The 21066-nt window shown below is 32.6% G+C and overlaps 1 non-coding gene across 1 annotated transcript; it reads left to right on the forward strand.

Annotated features, from left to right (window-relative positions):
* Positions 1-1766: 1766 nt before the first annotated feature.
* On the forward strand, positions 1767-1873 carry LOC131743589 (U6 spliceosomal RNA). The gene has a single exon (XR_009331860.1). It is a non-coding gene; the product is annotated as a U6 spliceosomal RNA (small nuclear RNA).
* Positions 1874-21066: the final 19193 nt, after the last annotated feature.

Raw genomic sequence — 21066 nt, forward strand, 5'->3', positions numbered from 1 at the left:
ATGGTGCTGGGAAAACCAGACAGCTACATGTAAAAAAATGAAATTAGAACACTCTCTAACACCATATACAAAAATAAACTTGAAATGGATCAAAGATTGAATTTCAATATAGGAGTTCAAAAATTTACTTCCTCCACATCTTTGTTACAATTATTGATAAACAGAAAGTTTATGTCATTAAAATCTATGAAAAAGAAAGAATTGCAAGTTAATAAGAATGCGCTTTGGTTGCAACTTCTAGATTGAAACATCACTAATATAAACTAATATAAATAACACTCTGCATTTTGGATTTATCTGGAAAAATAGCCAGTTAAAAAGGCAATTTGATTTTGGAAGCATATATATATCAAGAAAACAACTATTGGACAATTATATCTGATTAAAACAATATGAGTTCTGGTATATTAATAGTATTAGTAGCCTTGGTTAAAACAGTATTAGCTGTTAAATATCAGTAAAATTAGATAGTATTGTGTGGTCATGTTATCATCAATTTTTTTTCTTTTTTTTCTTTTTGTTATTATTCTAAATGGAAAAAACAATGCAATAGTTTGAGCAAAAAATATTTTTCTCCTTATATTCAGTTCTCTGGATTTCCCCAGAGATATCCAACCACGTGTGACTAATTTTTCTTGGCAAGAGAATAAGCAAAGTTGTTGTATGTTTTAACGTAAAATTTCATGTTGGTAAAAATCCACATTTTGGTGTGGTTCCAGACATTTCAAATTAACCATCTTTTAAACAACAACAACAACATCCAATATAATAAAAACAAAAGCAACAAAAATCCATATGGTCCAGAATGGAGCAATAAAACATTTCCTTCCAGCTTTGTTTGCTTTATGTATCCATTAGCTAAATTCTTACCACACAAGAAGCACAATGCCTTTTTCATCCCTTTGTGCTGAGCAATGAGAGTAAAACTGAAAGATACACAATATTCACCGTACATTCTTTCTTTGACATTTTCTGCATTAAGCTGAGATGAATATAAGCAAAGACAGATGACCATAATCATAATGTCAAGGTATGTTTTCATTAATTCTTCTCAAAGGGAAATAATGTTGCATATTGTAGTGCATGGGTGATGAAAATTATACACTCCTTGAACCTGTCATGTAAAGCCCCATGGGCTCCAACATTTTTTGAAGTGAAGCATTATCATAACATGACTTCCTATAAATAGTTTGACTTAGGAACTTTTAAAAGTAAGTGACGATATAATTTTTTAAAATAAAGTTTTGATTTAATCATTGACTCTGCTAGAAATTTAAGAACCTAAAGATCTCTGGGTAAAGGTCATGTAACAATACAAATTCTTTTCAATAAAGTAATGTGTGGCATATAGTCATTTTGCATTCCCAACTGTAAAGACTTTCAGATCTGTGACTCTGTCTTATGTCTTTGACTACTTCACATGTTTCTATGAATAAACTTCTAGTGACAAACATGGTATTTTGTAATTTTGTAGTTGATGATGTTATTGTAGCTATTATTTTTCAGTATAAAATGGGAAAGTGGGAGACCTAATGTTTAATGAATATCTATTTTCTACTATAATCACCTTGCTTATAATATTTTCCAAATTATTATAATTAATTGTTTTATTAGTTATGGAATATCACCAAGAGTGACCCAAATATCACTGATATTCATATCAATGATTAATTATAAACTGTTAGTTCCCACCTGTTTTCTATTTAACCTCAGTGAGCTTATTCTGGAGTGTATGGAAAAAGTACTCCGATAATTCCAATTCTCATGCTTGCTTCAGCAGCACACATATACTAAAATTGGAACAATACAGAAAAGATTAGAATGGCCCCTGTGCAAGGATGACATGCAAATTCATGAAGCATTCCGTATTTGGGGGCATATATCCAGACAAAACTAAATTCAGAAAGATACATGCACCCCTATGTTCATAGCAGCACTATTCACAATAGCCAAGACATGGAAACAACTTAAATGCCATCTACAGATGAGTGGGCAAAGAAGGTGTGGCACATATACAATGGAATACTACTCAGCCATAAGAAAAAATGAAATAATGCCATTTGCAGTAACATGGATGGACCTAGAGATTATCGTACTAAGTGAAGTAAGTTAGAAAGAGAAAGACAAATACCATATGATATCATTTATATGTGAAATCTAAAATATGACACAAATGAACCTAACTATGAAACCGAAAGAGACTCACAGACATAGAGAACAGATTTTGTGGTTGCCAAAGGGGAGGTGGGAGGGGGAGGGATGGATGGGAGTTTGGGATTAGCAGATGTAAACTATTATATATAGAATGGATAAACAACAATGACCTACTGGATAGCACAGGGAATTATATTCAATATCCTGTGATAAACCATAATGGAAAAGAATTTTATAAAGAATGTATATAGATGTATAAGTGAATTGCTTTGCTATAAAGCAGAAATTAACACATTGTAAATCAACTACAATTTAAAAAATACAATAATTCCAATTCTTTCTCTTCATCTCATTGCTACACCATGACCTTTGTTGCCAGTACTGTCTTTGACAACAGACCTTTACCAGATGTTGTTATACTCCACTAGTGTCACCAAAGTTCCACACCTCTGTCAGTGGCGAAAGGTTTTCTGCAGAACTCTGTCACACATGGCCACTTGTGACCTAAGCAGCAATGTTTATTCCAGGACCAGCAACCTGAAACCAATAAGCAAAGAAGATGAGACACTGGAAAGAGCATGGGAGGATAGGAATGGAGGATAGGAATGGAGCTGCAATACAATTACAAATCATTGGATTATACCATTTATCTATTTATATCCATTTACTATATAAGGGAATCATGAATTAAAAGTATAAAATGAAGATGCAGTGTTTAATTATGAAAATAACACTTGTTCAAAATGTGCATGTTAACTTTGAGGCAATAAATTATTGTTGCCTATATCAACTTACCCATTTAAATAGAATTGTCTTAATGAAATTAGGACAATTTTTCTTTCTAAATTGATGCACTCCCATTATGTTTAGCCATTATAAGGAATTCCTCTGTCTCTTCTAGAATTTTTCCTCCATGTCTTGCTTCTCTTAAGCTCCAAAGGAAAAATGAATATAATTTTCTGAAATATTTCTCAGAATCAAGTCATAATGAAGACAAAAATCAAACTCTCCTTTGAAATTTGAGAATACCTTTTTTTTTACTTAAGGCACTATTTTCTTTTTGCTTCTTAACAAAACAAGTATGCAACGATTTTAATTAAAGAGCATAGCTTTGTGAACCATCAATTTAGATACTCAGAATTTCTTGTCAAAGAGTGGATAATAAAGTTTCCATGGGCCTAATTTTCAAACAACTTTCAGACTAGCAGAGTGTGATGATGGTGATGATGGCAGCAATGGTGCTGGCAGCAGTGATGGTGGTGATGGTGATGGCATTGTTAGTGGTGTGGTGATGTAACTTTGATGTACGCCATCAGACAAAGTAGATTTCTCTGCTCATGAAGGACCTCTGGCTCACTTCAGATTGTAGAATAGCTATTGAAGATTCCATAACCCTTTATAAAAATATTGAAAATAAATAAACAGTTGCCTCCTGATTTCTACTAGACAAATGAATATGCAGTAATAAAACATCTTAGAAAATGCTTGTGAATGAGGTGTCCAGAAACATGGATGTTTGTGTAGTATGGTGATTAGAAGGTGGTCCTAAAATTAGAATCTCTAAATTAAAAAACAATTGCACCATTTACCTGCTGTATGACTCCTGACCAAGATACTTAATGAAGACAAACTTAAATTTCACCATCTCTAAAAAGTGGGTGATAATAATATCTATAACATTGATTTAACAATATAATTAGATAAAACAGGCTGCATAAAAGGGCATAACCCAGTTCCAAAATATATTAATATTTAATAGCTATTATTGTAATTCTTGATAGTATTAATGCTGTATTATTGTTATTGTTGTTATTATTATTTAATTTTAAGAACTAATTATGATGTTGAAAGCCCAAAGGAATATATAGGTACTAATCTCTTATTGGGAAGAATTTCTAATAGATGTAAAATGTTTGAAAGATATTTATTATCTCCTAAGACATGAGCAGAGACACCTGAAAATGTGCAAATTTCAAAATATTTATTATAGTTCAGGTAGAGCATAGACTATGGAAGTGGCATTGCTGTATGAATACAGTGAAATAATGATAGAATGAGGACATTAGAATATGTCGTGGCTGCCCTTTGTTTACAAAAGACTTCAGGGGAAAAACGTGGATGAAGAACAAGAAAAATAGTAAGTAATATATTCATGACAGGTTTAGTAACAAAACACATCATAAGAATTAGTGAAGTATACATAGTGTAGAGCAAACTAGTAGATCGAGTTCCCTACAGTGGAATTGTGATTTACCAAATAAAAAAAAATATCTAAGAAGCTTTACAGAACTGTTCAATTTAAGTTAACCTGTTTATTTTTTATTAAAGGATATGCCAGTAGGAAAGTAAAGATTCTAATGCCCTAATTGTAAAAGTGTATTTTTTCTTTTTTTTTTCAAATTTCACAGATAAATTGTTATCACAAGTATTATACCTGGGCAAGAAATGGCCCTACCAAGACTATATATAATAGCAAATTACTGTAGATTAAACATTTTATAATGTAAATGCAACCACAGTGTGATATGGCATTTAAAATTACATTTCATAGGGAGCAGAAGAAGCTGTAGCCTAATAAAATTGTATGTTTACTGTCTGAAGACAATTTTAACAAATATTTAAGAAAGAAATAGTACCAATTCTCTATGATTTCTTCCAGAATATAGAAACAGAAGGAATACTCCCTAGTTCATTCTATGGGGAAAACATTACGATAATACCAAAATCAACGATATTACAAGAAAGAAAAACTACAGACCGGTATTTTCCATGAACGTAGATGCAAAGACCTTTACCAAGATATTAGCAAATTGAGTCCAAAAATGTATGAAAAGTATTAACATCACTGTCAAGTAGGTTTCTTTCCAGTTATGCATTTCTGATTCAGAATTCAAAAATCAGTTGATGAAGTCCATCACATCAATAGGGTACTGAAGAAAAATCATATGATTATAACAATATATGCAGAAAAGAATTTGACAAAATCCAAACACATGCATAATAAAAGTTCTCATCAAACTAGGAATAGAGGAGACCTTGGGCAGTGTTGCTTGCCACTTCTTCAATTTGTTAACATCATATTTAATTGTAAGAAACTTGAAGCTTTCTAATGAAGATCAGAAACAGTGCAAAGATATTCACCCTCAACAAGTTTTTAATATCGTACTGGATATCCTAGCTAATTCTTTTAGACAGGAAAAGCAAATAAAATCTACACAGATTGGGAAAGAAGAAATAAAACTATCTTTGTTCATAGATGACATAAATGTCTATGTAGAAGATCCCAAATGATAAATGACAACAACAACTAAAACTCTGGAACTAATAAGTTAAAGCAAAATTGCAGGATAAAAAGTATATTTTTAAAAAGTCAATGCTTTCTTATATGTCATCAACAAATAAGTTGAATTTGATATTCAAAACACAGCATACTCACATTCTCACAAAAAATGAAATAGGCATAAATCTAACAGAACATGTACAAAATATTTATGAGGATGTCTTCAAAGCTCTGATAAAAGAAATCAAAAAAGCTCACAAAAATTTAAAAAAAAATAAGATAAAAGAAGCAGCCTGTGTATTTAGTTTCCTCATGGGATAAATACTGAATGAAAAAATAAAAATATTACTCCTTTTCAGTATTATATTTTAGAAAGAAAACTGTTACTTTATGTGAGGTATGTTAATATGCCTTTCATTATCACTACAATTTTCAATTTAATGTGTTCATATATTTACTTTTTACTATAGAAATTAGCATTAGGAATCCACTTTTCTTTAATTACTAAGTAATGCCTCAGTTAAAAAGAATTACATTTCCTGTGGTAAGAGTTCAATGGGGAAAAGAAAACATTTATGCTCATAACAGTTTAAGTTTTCAATTCATAGTGATCTCATAGTCGGGAGAAAACATTTTTAAGTTTTCAGCAAAAAGATGAATCATCAACTAAATATTAGAACTATAATTAATTGCATTTATAGCAAAATATGTATTTGAATAATCAACTTGTCTTTTTTCGCACAAGTATTTATACTCACTTTTCTTCTATATTTTTTCCCAGAGCTTAAAAATCAAATCCACTGAAACACTCAATCTTAAAGACTATGTTTCTTATATTATTTATAGGGGGATAACTCAAAAGCTCATGGCTGTAACTGATTTTTGTGAGATATTGAGATATTGCAGTAAAGGGCCACCATTGGAATGTTGCCTCAGGCCAGTCTTAAACAAGATTTCCAAAATAACCTCAGTATAGTAGGAAGAGGCAATACTAAAAGAAAATTTATTTAGACTCCATAACATAGTATTCAACATATACTTCTCACACACTAAATGCTTTTTGAATTGAATAATAGATTATCAAGCAGATTGGCTGGGGTAATAACAGGCTAATCAAATGTTATTTTTCTGTAAACTAAAGTGATTTTTCACAGCATGATGGGAACTGCTGACGAATGTTTAGACCAGATGCCACTGGTGAAGGGGGCAAACAGAAACAAACAAAACAAAACAAAAAATTAGTTTCTCTAGGTAATGGTTTTCTTTTTCACTGAAGCATTCTATAAGTAATCATCACTTGGTGATTTCATTTGCAGAAGAAACAGGCCCCATTTTTCCCATAACAATATATTTGATTATGTTCCAAGCATGATGCTGAATGCTGGAGATACACAGACTGATAAAGACCACTAACAAAATTCCCTACATGCAAAGAACTAAAGTGGGGCATAGTCACATGTATACAGTAATAAGTGAGGTAATGGAAGCAGTGTGTCATATTGTTCAGGAAGATTGGATATTGCACCAAATGGCTGAATTGGAATTCTATCTCTGCCACTTCTTAGTTATGTGTCTTTGGACTAGTTTACAACCTTTCTAGGCCTTGATTTCCTCATCACAATAATGGAAATAACTATTATTTCATAGAGATGGTGTGAGTTAATGGATCAACATTATACATATAAGTTTTAAGAATAGTTCATGGGACATTTTGTGTTTACATTTTATGATGCTGTGGTCTGAATATGACTGAAAATCCATTAAGGCAAAAGAGATAATACAGAGGTAAAATGGACTTCAAAATTGATGGAACCAATAATTCAATGATGAAGCAAAAGGTTTTTTTTTTTTTCTCTCTTTTCTCTCTCCAGTGTGATGTAGTCCTATTCACTCTAGAACTGGCAAAGGCAAGAGGAATGGGGAGCTATAACTATCTGGAACTGAGAATTGCACTGCTGATAGACAATGGGAGTAAAAAGTATATGATGATGATGATAATAATAATAATAGGCATTCAACCACAATGCCCATTATAGGAGATAGGTAAAGAATACTAGAAATACATCAAGAAGGGGAAAGCATTGCACTAGTGGTTTGGGAGTGAATTGGAAAAGTTTTCTCATACTCAGAATAAAACCTGAACTTCGAAGGAAGGTCTGAGGATTTCAAAAGGGTGGAGTAAGGGAAAGATATTCTATTTAAAAACCTTAAGGGGACTTCCCTGGTGGTCCAGTGGTAAAGAATCCCCCTTACAATGCAGGGGACACGGTTCCATCCTTGGTCAGGGAACTAAAATCCCACTTGCCACAGGGCAACTAAGCCTGCATGCTGCAACTACTGAACTCGCACACCTAAACTAGAGAGCCTGCATGTCACAAACTACAGAGCCCATGTGCCCGTGTGCTGCAACAAAGAGTCTGTGCACCACAACAAAAGATCCCACATACCTCAACAAAGATCCTGTGTGCCGCAACTAAGACCTGATGCAGTCAAAAATAAAATTAAATAAATAAGTAAATAATAAATGAGTTTTAAAAAATAAAAACCTTAGGATATGCAAAACCACGTAGACTTGTAAGGCAAGTATATCTTATCTTTCAGTGATAAATTAGGTACTTGAAAGAAATGAAAGCTTAGGCACAAAGGTGTAGCTAATAATTTCCTTTTTCACCTCCTCCTAAATAACAATTAGAATCAAACGGCTTTCCCATTAGATTTTCTTGAAGCTCCACGATTGTGCAGTGTCAGATTTCTCTCACTTTGTTCATCATGTAGCCCCACTCTTCTGTTTAGTCAAGTAGGGCATAATCACATTTTCAAGGTAATTTTAGCTAGCTAATGGAAATCTTTATCTTATGGACAAGGTACAGATAAGTTGTGATTTCCCCCACTCTTCTGTCTTCTTCATTGTTCTCATTTTTCCTAGACCTTCTATTCTATTCTGTCAAAAAAGGAAAAAAAATATAAATCATCATGGCATTCGTGAGACCTAAATATTTAGATTATTTTTTCATTAACGTATCTAATCAATTTATTTTAACCAATATTAAGTTAATTTTAGTCACATTTAAGCATAGATTAATTTTTCTCCAAGTAATGGTATTTATAGCAAAATATTTTAGCATAGCATCCTAATCTAAAATTTGATTTTGAATTATTGGTTTGCAACTTGTAAGTTGAATATTAAGCAAGTGATTCTGGGTTGGTTTGTTAATATGTCTATATATATAATAAAATTTTCATAACTACCTTGCAGGATAACAGTGAAAATTAAATAAATTAAATAATATTAAAGTGATTTTATTACATCCAGTCACTCTAACTGCACCCCTTTGGCTGGTGTAGATGAAATCCAATTTCAAATAAATAAATAAGTACCTGAACATAGAAAATTGTAAATACAATTAAGTGAAATGAAAGGACTAAAGTTTCTTCATTTATACCTGAGTTCTTATGTTCCATTTCTTGTAAATCTCCTCACATCGCAGCAGCCATGTAGATCTTGCATTGCATTTCATATATTGATTATTATTTCACTACTTTATCCCCCCCTCCCTCTAGTTCTCTCTCTTGGTATGAAGTGTTCTGGAGCTGGCTAATTTTATATTTTAGTGGTGGCCTTCTGACTTAATTGACATCATCCCATGGTGATATAATAACACTAAAATTATGCTTACATTCTATTAAATATGTTTCTTAATTTGATAAAAGGAATACAATAAAAGCCTAAATGGCAAAAGGCATTGTTATGTCTTTTTCTTTTGCATTCTTCCACATTTATTCTCCACCTTCCTTTTTGCCCACGAGGCCAACCCCTATGACTGCATCACTCATGCTCCCATATGGACTGGCTTCCAGGTAGTTGGGGTAACATGAGGCCACAGGAAGGATCAGAGGGAAGGAGGAGGGACAGCTGTTGTCCACCCTCCTTGCTGTGGGCAGCACTCTCTTGTTGTGGCTGTATCCACTCACCTGTATAGCTTCCTTTGGTTGACTCTTCTTCTCTGGCTCTAACTCTCACTGGGCTTCAGTAGCATGGTTTACTCCTGTAGGGTTTTTTGTTGTTGTTTTTGTTTCTGTTTTTTCCTGGTATAAGGCCAGTAAAGGCATATCAGTATCTGAGGCCCTCAATACCCCTTGTTGTTATTTCCCCTAACCCTACCCTTACTTCTGTAAACATTGCTTTTGTTATAGACTTGAAAAATCTCAGTGGAAATCTATTTCCTGGTGGGACCTTGACTGATAACTGCACCTACCATTTTCAATAAGATGTTTTTGGAATTGTACAGAAAAATGAGAGGCTGACAAGAATATAGAGATTTCATGTTTTATACTGTGTAACCTTAACCCTGACCATGGGAGAGGTTTCTAATACTTTGAGCTCTTCAAAAGAATCTATATAAAATCCAAGGTTTCTCCTTATAATTCTTGTTTTCTTTGAACTTGCTAAAGTTTAAATCCCTGCAGCAGTGCCAAGCAGGGGGGCTCCAAACAGACCTCTGCTTGTCTTAATAAAAGGAACAGAAAAAGGAGAGAAAAAATAATGAAGTAAAAGGCCCTGAGAAGTGACTCAATTGTGAGATTCTGGGATGCTTGCAGGGAAAAAAAAAAAAAGTAATAATAGTCACTGAAAGCTTATATTTCATTTAAAATACAATCTTTTAGATGTTATTTGTTTGCAATATTTATGGAAAATTAGACTTATAGGTATATTTCTGTTTATTTTTAAGAATTTATATCAAATTTTATAATGGGGATAACACTGTGTTTTAAACTTGCACAATGACAACTGTGAAATACAAGTGTTCTAATCTCTGTAGGAAATCATAAGAGCTGTAGGAGAATCATGTCATTATATAAAGTAATAGAAATCCTGGATTTATTATTTTTAAAACTTTGATCTATCTAGCCAAATAGGTTAATAAAATAAGGGACTAAGGGTGGCTATCTCTTCTAGTGAAAAGTCTAAAAACAGAGTACAGATGTACAATTCTGAACCATTATAGGATTAAAGAGCCATCTGCAGCTTAAAGGCAAGTTTTATCCACATAAAGACCCAACAGGGTGCTGACGGATGCCTGGCTTGCCATGCTACTTACATTTGTTGAAGTAAAGGATTATAATTAGAATATCTTGGTTGGATGGTGTTGGGAAAGTGAAGTTTCTGATAGTTTTGCTCACAAGAGCAAAGCTAATAATGTCTCATCAAAATTAACCAATGTAAAAAGCCACCTATAGAATGCACCTGCAAGTGGATTTCAGCCTCATTTTTGTGATGATCTATCTACACATTATATACTTTTCAAACATAATGGTAGAAAAGGCCTACCCAAACTTGGATTAAAGAATTAGAATTAATCATGCAATATGACATCCTATCATAAAACTTTAATCTCAACTTCTGGTTTTTCTATGTTGTCCTGTATAATGAAAGTCATGACTTCGGGAAAGAATTTTTTTCTACACATCCATAATTTCAAAAGCATGAGGAAGAATTACCATGTGACATTAGGTTAATGATAGAGCACTGGTCAACTAATGTTGGAATCTAAGATAAAAGATATCTTTAATGCAATATCCTATTCTATACCTGATGTTATATTTTTAATTTCATTATAAATCTTTACCTGATTTGTTATTTAAAAAAATTTTATCAACATATATAAAAATGAGAATAATGTGATAACCACTCTTAACTACTCTTCATGTTTTAAATTGTAACATATATTGGGGGTTCTAAGCTTACAGTACCTTCTTCATTATATTTAGTTTACTGAAATATAGGTAGCAAGAGATCTTTCTTATCAAACTATAATCTTTATTTTTGGGTAGATCTTCTTTCTGAGTCCATTTTCTTTACAGTAATAAACAGAATAGGACAATCTAAAAGAACACCTGAAGCTTCTCTCTCTCACATTCCTGAACTTAAATGCAAAGGTGTCACATTATGTTTCACATCTCTGGACCCTACCTTCAAATGTTTATCTCTTTATTGATTTAGGATATGAAACAATTCACCGTCAAGTTCATCAAGTATAAAATACAGAAAATAATAGTGTTAAACTCATTAAGAGAAGGATAAATGATATAATGCTTATAGAATGTTTAACATATTGGCTGAAACATACTGTCACTGTTTAAATCAGTGGCAAAATTTAAGAAGAATCCTGTGTTTCCCAGAGTAAGTGAAATCCCAGGAATTTCCTAAATGTTCAAAAGGCTATAGGCCAAATATCTCCACTCATCATCTCATGGGATCTTCCAGCTATCTGAATTCTTTCATAGTTTTACTCCTGATAATGTCCTTGAGCTCAACCCTTGCTCTTTATGCACTTACCATGCTGGAATGCAAGTCCCTGAAGATGAGAGATGGTAGTGACAGGAACATCTTCATTACTATACTCATGGTATGGTATATCTACCGTATCTACCTTTACCTTATTCAGACAGGAAGAAATATAGATTATTAATCTGAGGCAGACAATTAACTTGAAATATGAAAGGGCCTGTTGCTTTTTCGTTTTATATGAGACCCTAAACTTGAAGGGTGAGGGAAACCTTATCGAATTCTAAAGTAATTATTTAAGGGACACAGCATCAAGTGTAAAAGAAAAAGGACTAAGACATATTTTCAAATCGCAGAATCTATTTTTCTTCCCAATGTCGGGGGTGAGTTAAAGTTTACTGGAAAAGTGGGGATAAAAGTAGAAAGGTAGAGAGGTGAGAAGAGAATTTTCTTTTCCTTTTTCTTTCTTTTTCTTTTTCTTTTTAAGTGAGGAAAGGCAACCAGTAAAGTACAGTGCCGGATGTCCTTCAACTGAATCTCAGTTCTCTGCTGCCACATGCATGTGCATGAAGGCCAAAATTTCCTGCAGGGGTCCAATACCACTTCATCAGAATACACTTGGAGAAGAAAACTGGAGCTGGTGGTGGAGCCAAGGCAGAAAGCTGAGGCAGGGTTACACCTGTGCAAATCTGGCTCCCACTGCAATGTCTGTAATAAAAGGTGGGCCATGCAGACAAATGGGAGAGGGACATAAGAGATGTGTGATACATTCATCATGCTTCAACTTCCCTGGACATTTCTTAGTTTCTCAGTGGTGCTGAGCCACTTCCACAATTTTGGTCTCTGCAATGGTTGGCCCTTGTGCTTGGAATGCTTCCCTTGAATGCTAGATGAGTAGATTCTCATTAATATTCAAATTTCAGTTTAAGAAAGTATCCTCTTGCCTCTCTCTCAATATAAGTATCCACCCTATCTGTATGAAATCGTTGCTTTTATTACTCAGCATAGCACTAATCAGCTTTGTACTTGTACATGAATATAGTTTTGCTTATTTTTTCTCTCCCTTAATTTAATGCTACATATAGTGCCCTCACTTGTGTTCCTTACTACATCCCAGTCCTAAAGCAATATAAGACATAAAATATTCTCTCAATGAATATTTTGCAAATCAAATGCATAGATGTATATTTTTCTAAACAGTAAGGAGACATATCTACCTTTCCAATATATTAACCTGGAAAGAGAGTGATGAGCTCTGGTGATGAGCAGCGCCTTTAAGATCTGAGGGGAGTTAGGAATCCTATGAAGGTACACAGGTCTCACCCAGTCCTCATATTCATGTTTTGCCCATGGTGAAAGGTTTGAAGAGTTGCCATGTCAACATCAGGAGCCAGCAGGGAAGCAGAGAGGAAACACTGGACCAATATGTAGTCTCCTCTTCTCCCACAAAAAATAGGTGGCTATTCATGAATAGCTTGTCAACTCCCTCCTGGTGCACTGATACACAGAATTGTATTCTCTAGTTGTTTAAAAATGGGACCTGGAGAAGCTGAAGGAAAGACTAAGGGACAACGTTTGACCTGTACTGGGACTGATTTATTTATCCAGATTAAATCATTTTGAAATCGTTTTCAAAATGCCTGGATTGGTTGAATCTACATTTTTAAAAGTCAGATTATTATAGCCAGGTGCTGTTGAATAAAATCTTCAAAGAATCCATAAATTAATTTAAAATGTTGGCAACATTTAAAATCTAATTTTATGTAATTCATCTCTTATTTATAGGTTCATATTCAGTTTATTCAGGTAGGACATTATGGTTGTTTTCTCTTTATATGTAAAAAAAAAAAAAACAACAACAACTTCTAAGATCTTTTTACTGCAGATCTTAACTCTATTTGTGGGGGCAGAAAGAAACAGCTTTATTTTTGCAACACATGTTTTGTTTTAATGCTAGGGCTGTGAGTCTATCTTTAGTGTCTGACATATGGTGCAGACACTATTATCTGAAATTATCTGAAAATTGTTCAGACTACAGGAAAACAACGTAAAGTGGGGGCAGGTTGGCTTGAGTCAAATGTTCAAACAGGATTGAATGACTGAGGACACTGATCCCTCTGGATTTAGTAAAATCACTTTATTTACCTGATATACCACAGCTTCTCTTCACTGTCTAAACAATACTTCGTTTCTGATCTTGGCCTCTGCTTACCTTCCTCAGCCTTGTGGAGGCCCTCCTCCTGATGCCCCTGCAGTCCTCAGTCATCCTCTTCAGCTTAATGGCATCTCATTTTAGATTTCAAAAGTTTGTAAGAGTGTTCTCCTGCTTGGAATAAAGGATGGCAGCGTAGATTGAGCAAGCTACTAACATGTCTGGTTTAAATTCTATCAGTTTTAACTTTGACAAATTTTGAAACCTCACTATAAGTCACTTAACTATTTTCTTTAAAGGATGAAATGAACATAATGATGTTTTTTACCTGGATAAATTTAAAATGTTTAAAGATCCAGTAAAATTCACAAATTAGTATGTTCTAATCCATAGAATATTTCTTCTGATTATTTGTGAATATTATATAGAAAACCGCTGGAGTTTAATATTTGATGAAAAGTTTGAATTTACTCAATCTGTATTACATGATCTGAATGCCAGCACCCTAGCAAAGAGCCAAGCATTCAGCTTTCTCAATAGAATAAACAAGAAAATGGGACATGAGTTTCTGTAACAGAAATTAGCCAGAACAATTACTGAAGTAGATTTTCATAAACCAATAGCTACAAGGCATAGCTACAAGGCTGTGTTTGATTCACTTTTATTATCCCCAGAATCATTATTATTATGTATAAGTAAATGTTTTTTGTACCGTTCCTTCTTGCTTCTTTCCCTTATCAGGTGTAAGGCTTAATAAAAAATGTAAAATTTAAAAAATATTTATCCTAGAAAATGTTTTATTATCATTTATATCGCTATTTGCTTTGTTCATGTGTCTTAGTAACAGTGATATTTTGTAAAATGAACATATTTCCAGAAGACACTTGGACATTTTCTAGCCATGCTCTCAATATTGAGTAACACTCAACTCGATCATGTATATAGCTTTTTAATAAATGGAAGTAATAATACTGTTAGTGATGCAACAACAAATCCTTTTCTTTGGTTTAGATGTTAGCACACAGCTAGGTATAAATAAATCTAGACATTTTGGATGAGGAAATCCTTGTACAATCTTGACTTAAGGAAAACATTCCTTATCAAGAGATATGCACTATATCCTGCAGTATAACATGGATTATAAAGTGTATACAAGAATCATGTGTATAACTTTAGCCACTCATGCCATTATCTGAAGCTTTGGATTCTCTAATTATGTATTTCCAGTCTCAGGAGTTACTCTGTATACTACATTGTGATTTTATAAAGCATTTTGAGTTTGTAAAACCTTAAAGAATCAAATTTGCTTGCCAAGATTTTTTAACCTATTAATTACTGAAGACATATTGAATGCATACAAACCATGTTTTTAAAATGAAAAAAAAACCAGGAAATATTTTGAGATATTAAAAGTAGATCCTAAGCTGTATGCCAATGACACATAAATTAGAACAGATGTTTAATTGTCATTCCTGTAAAGCTGATATTAGAATATGAGATATGTTGATCTTCAGTTTATCCCATGTTACTTATGTTTGTTTGTGTCTGTGTTCTCCATCACATTTCAGTAGTAAACTGAGATGAACCTGAAGGATGATGGTGATAGTGAGAAAGGTGAGATGGAATTTCATAAAGGCAAGGATGGTGAAAAATTCAAAAAATAATATTGAAAACCATGGAAATTGATACATTGCCAAAGTAGAGTGCAAAGTCAGTAGAGAAGTGTCCAAGGAGATGTCCTTCAGAGCACCGAGCATGGTTAGGACAGAGGGCATTGTGGAAGAGGGCAAAGAAACAAAAAGTATCAGTCACAGAGGCAGGAAGTAAAATTTTATGTTTTCCATCATGGAAGTCAGAGGAGACAGTTTGAACATGTTGAGAAAATGGAAAAAACTCAAATTGTTTCACATACATAAGGATTCGAGTAGATATTTGAATTTCCCTCATTGCTTTATTTTTCAAAGGATAAGTATAATCTATGACAGAAAAAACTACCTGCAATGCCAGCTTTAAAAGGCAATAAGAAAGGAAAATATGTGTGTATGCATATATGAAGGTATTTATATATGTGTCTATTTGATATATCCATATAAGTTTCACCCAGACATCTAGAACATCCTCTTCAATGATGACATTTTTACAGTTTTGATTAATTCCAGTTGTTTTCCCATTAACTTTCTCATTTATATCAACTTTTGGAAACAGAACTCAGAGTACATACACGTTAGGATGATAAAGTTTTTCTCTTCATTGAATTAATCTTTCCTTCTCTCTGACTCAAATCTAAATCAAGTTTTACACATTATCAAAAAAGAAAAAGAAAACTACTATTTGTTCCAGAGAGTACAGAGTCTAAGATAATGACACAAAGAGTTTGAACTGCATCTTTTACAACAACCTTCAATTAAGAGTTCACATACCAAATCATCAGATTTCACTTAAAAATTATTTGGCAAAATCTAACATTGAATTTTTTAGGTCTTTGTCATTATGTGCAAACTCAGAGGATATACTGTATATGGTGTTCCTTCTTCTGTTCTCAATGATAGACACTCCCAGCGCATTCAGGACATCAACAAAGTGATGCCTATTTCTCACCTATAACTCCCAATTCTTTCATTTTCTGTGATTGGTATGGAGAAAACTCATCATGTGCTTGTCAGTCTTAAGTTTATTTTTCAAAGTTATTTATTAAACAAGGAAAAACTCACTAAAATTTCTTTAATTGAAAACAAACTGTACTTTAGGAAATAATATTTTATTTAACTTATATTTTTGGTAGCATGATAGTAAAGGTGGTATTGTCCATTTTTCTACATTTACTACATCATCCATTTTACTAAAGTTCATTTTTCAACAATTATTGATTAGCTATTATATGACTTTATAGGAGCTAAGAACTAAAAATAGCACTGTTAATAAGAGAGATTTGTTCTCTGTCTGTGACTCAATTTCATCTAAAAATTGTAGGTAATAAATTACCAGTATCTCAAAGAAAGTCTATAATTAGTTTTTATCATAAGTCTTACAAAACCTTTTCCAGACTTCATGTAAACACGGATATCACATTAACATGATTAGTAAGAGAGTAAGGAACCATATTAAATTAATTAGGCTAATGTAGCCTAATTAGGCTAATGCAGGTGACCAAAGTAATCAATTTTAAACCTGGTCAAGATCCCGTAATTTTCAAGTGTACAGCAAAGTGATTCAGTTTTATGTTTATATATATATATATTTTTTTCCAGATTCTTTTCCATTACAGGTTTGTACGAGATATTGAGTATAGTTCCCTGTGCTATAAGCAGATCTTTGTTGTTTATTTTATATACAGTAGTGTGTACATGTAAATCCCAGACTCCTAATTTACCTCCCCCTCACCCACACTATCCCCTTTGGTAACCATAAGTTTGTTTTCTGTGTCTTTTGAGAGTGTTTCTGTTTTGTAAATAAGTTCATTTGTGTCTGTTTTTTACATTCCACATAAGAGTGATATCATATGTTATTTGTCTTTCTCTGTGTGACTTACTTCACTTAATATGATCATCTCTGGGTCCATCCATGTTGCTGCAAATGGCATTATTTCATTCTTTTTATGGCTGAGTAGTATTCCATTGTATATGTACCACATCTTCTTTATTCATTGATCCGTCAGTGGACATTTAGGTTGCTTCCATGTCTTGGCTATTGTAAATAGTGCTGCAGTGAACACTGAGGTACATGTAGTTTTTCAAATTTTAATTTTATCCAGATATATGCCCAGGAGTGGGATTGTAGGATTAGATCATATGGTAACTCTATTTTTAGTTTTTTAAGGAACTTCCATAGTATTCTAACACAACATTGTAAATTAACTATACTTCAATTTCTAAAAGGTTAAAAAATAAAGAAAAAATCCAGTAAATTTCAAGTAACTAATCATTTCCTTAAGTTACTTATATTTTACTCTTCCTAAAACAGAATCTTGGTAGATCCTCAGGATACCATTACTATTTCTAGCCCATCACTATATAATAAGGACTTAGGATATAGTTATTTCATTTACCGTCTATCTATATTTGTACAGATTTTTCAATACTTTGGCATTCTTGTTTCCATTCTTGAACATATTTCACCCCATACTAATTTCAAGCATCATCTTCTTCTATTGTGATTGTGGAAGAGAAGCAATAAGAGAAAAATGCCAATCATTTTCAGCAAGAAAATGTTTTAAAATATATGTAGAATATGTATCATCTATCACTAGCACTTACAAAGAAAAGCATCATATAATTTAAGCCCACAAAGAATGACAAAATTCAGTAAAGGCATTTAAGTTTACACTATGGCACATAACTTTACAAGGTTTTTTCATGATTATATGTGAAATAATTCTAAAATAGTAACAAAGAAACAATAAAATAGTTATTCTTAAACAAGAATACAGCTAATGATTGAAAAAAACTCACATAAAACTGTATTTAATGTTAACCTGTCTACCTCTACATGTACAGAACCAAAAAATAAATCAACCAACATTTCAAACTTTTATTAAGAATAATAGAAAAAAAAACTTCTCAAATAAGTACCTCACAAAAAATCTATTTTATATCAATTGAAAAATAGCAATAAGAGAAGAATTTAAGACAGGCATTACAACTTTTTTTCTCAGATACATGCATGCATCAAGCATAGTACTTGTTGTTGCTGCTCTTGCTATTACTGCCATTGTCACTGTTTTCATTGCTTATTAAAAAAAAACATAGAAACCTATTCACACCTTTGGGAAGCAACTAAAGGAAAAAAAACTACCATCTATAGAATCCTGACTGTGTGTCATATATTGGGTTTTAGTTGATTTACACATTCTCCATGTTACCTCATTACTAATGGCAAAAATAATAATAATGATGATGATAATAATAATATAAGAGAAATTTTGAATAACCCAGGTTGAAGTTATTCTAGGTTATATTGCTGATACTTTTAATTTCCCCTTTATTTTCAAAGAATATTCATTGTACTATTACCTGACAGAGTTTAACTCATTTTATCAATATTGGTACAACTGATAAAATGTTCCTGTTCTTCTCCAGCAATCTAATCTTTATTTAGTCTTTCTGATTTTGTTCCTTTTGTCTCTTCTATCCTCATCATTTTACCTATGCTACCAGGTTTCTATTACATAAAGGTTGAAAATTTGCGGATATTGTCAGCCAGGAGAAAGGCCTGTTTGCCAGCAGAAATACCAGAAGAACATTCCTTTTTATTCTCCCCTCTGTATTCACAACTTCTCAAAGGAAAAGTAAACAATCCATTACTTATGGTTCTTGTTTTGTTTTCTAGACTTCTCTGATTCCAATAAACAGTTGATCTTCAAACCTCAGATGCTATCTCCAGACTCTTACTGTTAACTTTATTCCTTATGTACTTTTAGTTCTCATATACACAAATCTGCCCTTAGTGAACATTTTGTAATAATAGCACACACTAATTAAGAAACCCTCTGCTGGGAATTTATTACATTTTCAGCATAATAATATTTTAACATAGGTACAGAAAGAATCAGCAGCTATGTCCCTTTCTTCTCTCTTTTCCTCTTTCCTTCCTTCCTTCGTCCTTCCCTCCCTCTCTCTCCCTCCTTCTGCTCTTATCTCCTTTCTCTTTGACATAAATATCTTTTAAAATATGATAGAATAATGTTTAGCTTTTATTCGGGAAATATCTCCTTTCTCTTCTCTGTTTTACATTAAAGGGATATATGAAGGAGAACAGAAAGAAATGATTTGATGACTCAATCTACTTTCCATATCTGAAAATCAGGGCTGTAGGGTTTTAAATGGAATTGATTTTTGCCTCCTGCCCCATTAAAACACTGATAAATACCCTAATGTGAAACAGATAAAAACTTTTTGTAGAATTTTCTTTGGTTTATTACAAAAGAAGGAATTGCATGTCCTTCCAAAGAATATTTTAGAAGGTAATGAATATCAAAACAAGAAAGAAAGCACTTGTGTGCTAAGAAGCACATATTTTATAAAAATTTATATTTTGTAAAATACTTCCACTGCTTCCCAATCCTATAGTAAATAATGGATTTATATCCTGGGTTGTTTTTTATGACTAAGATAAGCGTTGAAAGCCACATTATTCTGTAAACATCTGAAAATACTTGCACTGGTGGCAATAAATTTGTGTTTGTTCCTATGAAATGAGTACCAAGCAAAGCAATCATTTAAAAAATTTCTTCTTTTTGTACAATAGCAGGTTACTACAAACAGAAGTATTCATTTTAGTTAGTCTTTACTTTTACATGCTATATGGAAAATAATTTAAAATATATATCAAAGAATTGAGAAGTTTCTTTTGAGCTTTTGAAAAAATATTTTGTATTTTTTGCCATTTAAAAAGTCTCTTCAGAAACTTTTAATGGGTGTTTTTCATTTTTGTTGCTGACAGACCACAGGTTTATGAACTTTGCTAAAAATTTTTAGAAAAGTGTTCTGTTTTCTTGAACTAAAAATCAAAGCAATTTGGCCCATTCCAATTCACATATCTATAGTACAACTTTCTTTAAATAATCTTTACAGTTATGAAATAAACTTTATCCTCTACTTCACGAACAAGATCAATTCTCAATTATTTTTACTTTCAATAACAGCCCAGTTAAAAACTCAGCTGTATGTTGTAAGTCTCCCTAACCTGGATTCTGCCTATATCTGTCTCTTATCTTATCCTTCATAATAATTTAAACACGCATCTTGATAAATTATTTGTAGTTCCTGGAGCACTACTTTTACCCTATCTGCCTTTGAGGTTTGAAAATGTTTTGTCTTCTATCTGGGATAGTCAGTTCCCCAGTGTTTGTGTGAAAGACTAGTACCTCCCATTCTAATTCACCCTTGGATTTCATGTCCTCTCTGAAGTCTTCTTACAATCTCTTTGGAAAACATCATTGTTTTACTTTCTGCCTCTTATATGCTATTATTGTATAATCTACCACCTCAATTTACAACCATGCATTTAAAAATTATTATAAAAATATTTTCCCTTGCACTATTGGATAACATGAGAATATCATATTTTTCTCTACATTCAAAATTTCTAGAATAAGGTCTTCCAAACATGAGGTGTTCAATATATGCATGTGAAAATGTACTGAATCTATTGAAATGCAGAAAATTCTGCTATGAAACAAGAGGTGTATAAAAATGA

Source organism: Kogia breviceps, chromosome 16 (genome assembly GCF_026419965.1).
Source record: "Kogia breviceps isolate mKogBre1 chromosome 16, mKogBre1 haplotype 1, whole genome shotgun sequence".
NCBI lineage: Eukaryota > Metazoa > Chordata > Mammalia > Artiodactyla > Physeteridae > Kogia > Kogia breviceps.